Consider the following 6,000-nt stretch of genomic DNA (forward strand, 5'->3'; position numbering starts at 1 on the left):
GGACAGGGTTTCTCTGTGTAGCTTTGCTCTTTTCCTGGAACTTGCTTTGTAAACCAGGCTGGCCTGGAACTCACAGAGATCTGCCTGCCTCTGCCTCCTGAGTGCTGGGATTAAAGGCATGCGGCACCACCGCCCGGCAAACAAATCTTTTTTCAAAGTAGAGAATGAAAAATTTTAGTTTCCTTTTTTCTCTTGTATAGAATTTCTCTAAGAATTGTGGTGTTTCACCTTAGATCCACAAAGGCTGTGGGATAACGGATTCTGAGCATCTTTCTGCCTGAGTACATAGGTGATCACCAACTTCCACTAGGCTGCCCAGAACCCACTCTATGTTTTACATCCTCTCTGTCCTCCAAGGAGGAACCCTCTTCCCTCAGCTGGCATAGTTTATCTCCCTGAGAAAAGCAGACGAACAAAAACAATTGTACATATGAAAATGTCTGTATTTCCCTATATATCAACTTATATTTGGATTGACATACCCTTGCTTCCCTCCTCTGGATACTAGCTGTCTTCAGACCAAAGTCTACCTATTACTCCTACACTGCAATTCAAATAATTTTGGGGGTCACTGGAGACTTTGTTCATAAATTTCTTTGTCCTTCTGTATGAGCAACCTTTGCCTTTTTATCGGCTATTTCTCATTGGAGTGTAAACACACTGACTTTTTTTTCCCCCATGGATGGGAGAGATAAATATGTACTTGACAGTATATTCTTCTGTAACTATTGCCTATTTTCTTTGCTTCTGCTTACGGCCAATCTCAGAAGGGTTATCTTGACTAGTGGTCTGTCCTTTCATCCACTCTTGAACCCGCTCAAATCAGCTGTTATACATGACCACGGTGATGGTTCATCTCCATCCTCAACTTGACAGGATTTAGAATCACCATGGAAACACACCTCCGGGTGTATCTGTGGGTAGTGTTTCCAGAGCCAGAGTGGTTAATTCTCTGGGTGTGTCTACGAGAGTATTTCCAGGAAAGGTGCGAGTGTGGATGACTGCATAGAGTGAAGCAGCTGCCCTCTTCAGTGTGGGTAGACTCAAGCCGTCGAGAGTCCAAGAGAACAGAAAATTGAAAGAAGGTCACAGTCTCTCTCTCCTGAGCGGGAACACTGACTGCTCTTGGACATCAGGGTCCACGTTCTTGGGATTTCAGACCCTAGGCTTTATGCAGCAGTTACTCTGTTGTCTGGTTGCAAAAGGCAGTTGTCATCACATGACTCAATTTCCCTAATCAATCTGTTTTCCCTCTCTCCTCTATATTCTCTTAGTTCTAAGGCAGGTAAGCCTAGGGAGTGGTTTAGCAGCCTGGGACTCCCATGGGCATGATCTACATACACCTTTTCTTAGTCCTCATCTCTATATTCTTTTAGTTCTAAGGCAGGAAAGCCTAGGGAGTGGTTTAGCAGCCTGGGACTCCAATGGGCATGGTCTACCTACACCTTTCTTCTAAAAGTTCACTTGGCAGCCCAAGACCCCTAACCTGCAGGCACTCTGCACAGGTACCCTTCTTTGAACAATGTACCTCGCACCCCGCACCCCACACCCCACAACACGCACCAAGATTTAAACAATGGAGAAAAGTTACCTCATTTAGCATCTTAGCATTGACACCACCACCCTGTCTCCAGACACATTCAGGAACACAACTGGGAATTATAGGCAGTGGCTGGCCTTGCCTAGACAGGTTCTGGGTGAATGTGTAATAAGACCAACTCTGTGTTCTGAGTGAACTTTCCAGGGAGAATTCCTAATTGTCCATCCTATAATTGGGCATGTATATGATTAAAATCAGATGCATTATGGGAACAATAGTGAACAGAGGCCTACTGATTGAAGCCTGTTAATCAAAACAGAGAATTATCCAAGTGTCTTAGGGTTTCTGTTGCTACGAAGAGACAACATGACCATGGCAATTCTTATAAAGAAAAACATTTACTTGTGGTGGCTCACTGACAGCTCAGAGGTTTAGTCCATTATCATCATGGCGGGAAGCAAGGCAGCATTCTGGCAGACATTATGTTAGAGAAGGAGCTGAGAGTTCTTACATCTTGATTCACCGGCAACGGAAGTGGTCTAAAATACCGGGCGTGGCTTGAGCATAGATGAGACCTCAAAACCCGACTTCCCAGTGACACACTTCCTCCAACAAGGCCACACCCACTCCAACAACAAGGCCACACCCACTCCAACAAGGCCACACCCACTCCAACAAGGCCACACCCACTCTAACAAGGCCACACCCACTCCAACAAGGCCACACCCACTCCAACAAGGCCACACCTCCCATTAGTGCCACTCCCTTTGGGGGGCCACTTTCTTTCAAACCACCACACCAAGTTACCTCCATTTGCAACCAAACTCCTACTCTTGTATCCAATTGAAGAAAACTCCTCATACATGATCAGGGTGGTCCTGTAATGCCCAGATCACAGGGACCCCCAAAAGACCACCACAGAGACCGAATCCCGCATGTAAAAGCAAAAAGCCTTTATTCTCTTCAAGCTCCGAGCTTGGTCCCTCTGTCTGTCCGACTCAGGGGTGAGAGCAGAGAGCCCTGAGCTCAGGTGGGTCAGAGATTTTATCATAGCAGAGGTTGGGGTGAGAGCATTTCCAGGGTTCAGGACCCTGATTGGCTGACAATTGTCCAGGGGTCTCTATAAAATCAAAATAGGTGTGTGCTAGACTCAAGGACATCTGGTCACCTTATCTAATTGGTTGAAATGTTTGGGATGTCAGGTACTTCCTCATCCCTGGGTGACTCCCTGGGTGGTATCAGCTTAAGTCTTTTCCTGCATCTGGGTGTTGCCTGTCACAGAAGCTGTGTCTAGGCCCCTAAGCCTGTCATGGCTGCTGTGTGGTCAAGCTGTTTTGGGGCCCCTCCACAGTCCACTGTCCCTCTTAACAGTATATTCCCTTCTGGCCTGTAGTATCACTTTAAAAAAAATCGAATTTCCCTGCTACTTTGTAACCAGTGAGAGCCTTTATTTCATTTCTTTATATTGGAGGCCAAGAACCTAGAAAGACCCCAATCAGATACCAACCGCTAGTAACTGTTCTGTCGTTCTGGGGGAACACTACCTAGTACTTAAGACAAAGTTGTTGAGCTAATGGATAATAATTCCTTGCTTCTTATGTAGCAAACTGACGTGAATGGGTGTTTGAGTTTGTGCTCCTGTTTATGTGTGTTGTTTATCTGTGCTGTGGAGAAAGGCCAGGGAAGTGTTTGCATGCACAGGATGGGTTAGTAAAGGGTAGAAGTCTGCTTTTTTAATGGCAAACAGGAAAACTATCCATAGCCTGAGGCAAATACTCATATGGAGCTTTCTGTTTCTTTGCATGCCTTTTGGAGGCCTAACTGAATTCCTTTGCGTCCCATTACAGATACTGTTAGTATTCTGACCCCCTCTGGGGACCCGCCCCTCTGGGGACCCGCCCCTCTGGGGACCCGCCCCTCTGGGGACCCGCCCCTCTGGGGACCCGCCCCCTCGGGGGACCCGCCCCTCTGGGGACCCGCCCCTCAGGGATGCCCCCGACGCCATCCTACAGTCCCTTTAAGAAGAAAACTCCACCTTTTGCTCTTTCCTCACCTTCCTTCCTCCCCCGCCATGAAGTGTGCACACCTCCGCTCTTTTCTCTCCCTCCTCTCTTCCTCTCTCCCTCTTTTCCTATCTTTCTAATAAACCCTCTTTCCACGTGGATGCAGTGCCTGGGGTGTGAGTGACTTTCCATGCCCTGCAGCTCACCGCCACATCTGCATGGCACTTTTCTGTCACCCGCGGGTCACCTTGGCCCGGCCAGCCAGGGCCTCCCACACGCCATATCATTACAGATATTACTACTAAGAGGTCCAGTCGGGGTCAAGCTAGAGGTCAAGGACTCATTGTGTAAATTGCTTGTTACAGCTACTAAAAGGTAATCCCTAAAAATATACCGTATTGGAACGAAAGACTACTATGGAACGAGTCTGTCTGGACTCGTGTGTGTGTGTGTGTGTGTGTGTGTGTGTGTGTGTGTGTGTGTGTGTGTGTGCGTGTGCGCGCGCGCTGGTCAGGAGCAACAGTTTCGTTCGGCCCTCATTTGCTGAGCTGACCCAGGGGCCGGCTAGAATTCTTCCTAGGACACAGCCGCTACTTGTTAATTAGAGGTGTTAGCGCTCGGATAACTTCTCGGTCCTTTTGTTTTCTTTTCCTTGCACAAAGCCAGTTTTCTTTTTTCGTTTCTGTTTGTGGTTGTTGAGACAGGGTCTTTTGTAGCCCAGGCTGGTCTCAAGCTTGCTATGTAGCTGAGGATGACGTTGAGTTAGTTACTGGTCTTCCTGCTTCTGTCTCCCGAGTGTTGGGATTACTAACCTGAGCCACCGCACTTGGTTTTACGTAAGGATGGATATTGAATCCAGTGCTTTCTGCATTCAAGGTGAACACTCCGTTAACTGAGATACACACCCAGCCCTAACCTTCTTCCCCACAACCTTTTTTTTTTCTTTTTTCTTTTTGGAGTCTATGCAGCCCAGGCTATCTTTGAACTTGTGATTCTCCTGCCTCCGTCTCCCCACTGTTAGGAAAGACCAGTTTTCTTATTTGCTCCTCTTACTATATAAAGTTGAATTTCTATCTCCGCCATCTTAATGGTGGAGAAACCCAGAGTGACCAACTTTACTTAGGCCAGTATAGGGGAGGTTTTACAAGCTTCCTGTCCAGGCAACTCGGAAATCTTCATTGTCTGTGAAGGAATTTCTGTGCCTTAAAAAGATTCCCTCACACAGTATTCTTGGCTGACATAGTTAATCATAAGGGGATTTAGTGTTCAGGGTTTGAATTGGGTTCAATTAAAGAGTAGCCACCGTCCACCGGAGAATTGAGCAAATATGCTTCCCTGCTCCTTCTGCCAATTGATGTGCTAACTTTTTAATGAGTTGGCTTTGGTCATGCAGAGAAGCATAGGAATCTGTTCGGTTTCACTTGTCTCCAGCAGGTTGCTCTAAGCACCGCCTGGTGAAGAGGTTTGGAAATTGAGAGGGGAGGGGAGAAGTTGAACATTAATAAACACGAAGGTCAAGACACCCACAGGACAGAGGGGCTTTGTTATTCTTTCAACATTTGTCAGCAGATGCTTGTCTCAAATAAGCCTGCCTTTGAGAAATGGTTTTCGAGACTTGCTTAGATGTGACAGCTGTAAATGTCCCCTGTGAACACTGCGGAGGCAATCTCAGCCCAGCTGCTCGTGTTTAGGGCCATCCGGAATGAAAATGCTGCTAGCGACAGATTCATTTCTCCCCCTGCAATGGTTCTGACAAACACTTAGTGCCAAGTACAAGAACGAGTTTCTTGCATTTCCCCCTCCTGCCTGCACTCAGCACCAAGATTCCTTCCTGCCTTCTTGTCTACTGGGGGTGCGAAAACACAGCAATAAACTCTACAGCAATGAGGGCACCCCAGTCAAACCAGCAGTTAGTGTGTGTGTAATGGGGAGGGGAGGAGGCAGGGCCGTGGAGGAATGGTCTCCTGCAATTGTTTTGCAAGACAAAAACTATTGGAAGATGGAAAGTGATAGATCTATACCTGCGCTGGATAGTTTTATATCAACTTGACACAAGCTAAAGTCATTTGAGAGGAGGGAACTTCAATTAAGGAAATGCTTCCTTAAGATGGTGCTGTAAGCAAGCTTGTAGGACATTTTCTTAATTAGTGATTGATGGGGAGGGTCCAGCCCATTGTAGGTGGGACCATTCCTGGGCTGGTGGTCCTGGCTGAACAAGCCACGAGGAGTAAGCCAGTAAGCAGCATCCCTCTGCAACCTCTGTGTCAGCTCCTGCCTCTAGGTTCCCACCCTGTTTGAGTTCCTGTCCTGACTTCCTTTGATGATGAACAGCGATGTGGAAGTGTAAGCTAAACAAACCCTTTCCTCCCCAGCTTGCTTCTGGTCATGGTGTTTCACATCACTGCAGTAGTAACCCTAAGTAAAACAATACCTAATTCACTAACATTAAAACCCACA

This window comes from Peromyscus maniculatus, chromosome 21 (assembly GCF_049852395.1).
Source record: "Peromyscus maniculatus bairdii isolate BWxNUB_F1_BW_parent chromosome 21, HU_Pman_BW_mat_3.1, whole genome shotgun sequence".
In the NCBI taxonomy this organism is placed as follows: domain Eukaryota; kingdom Metazoa; phylum Chordata; class Mammalia; order Rodentia; family Cricetidae; genus Peromyscus; species Peromyscus maniculatus.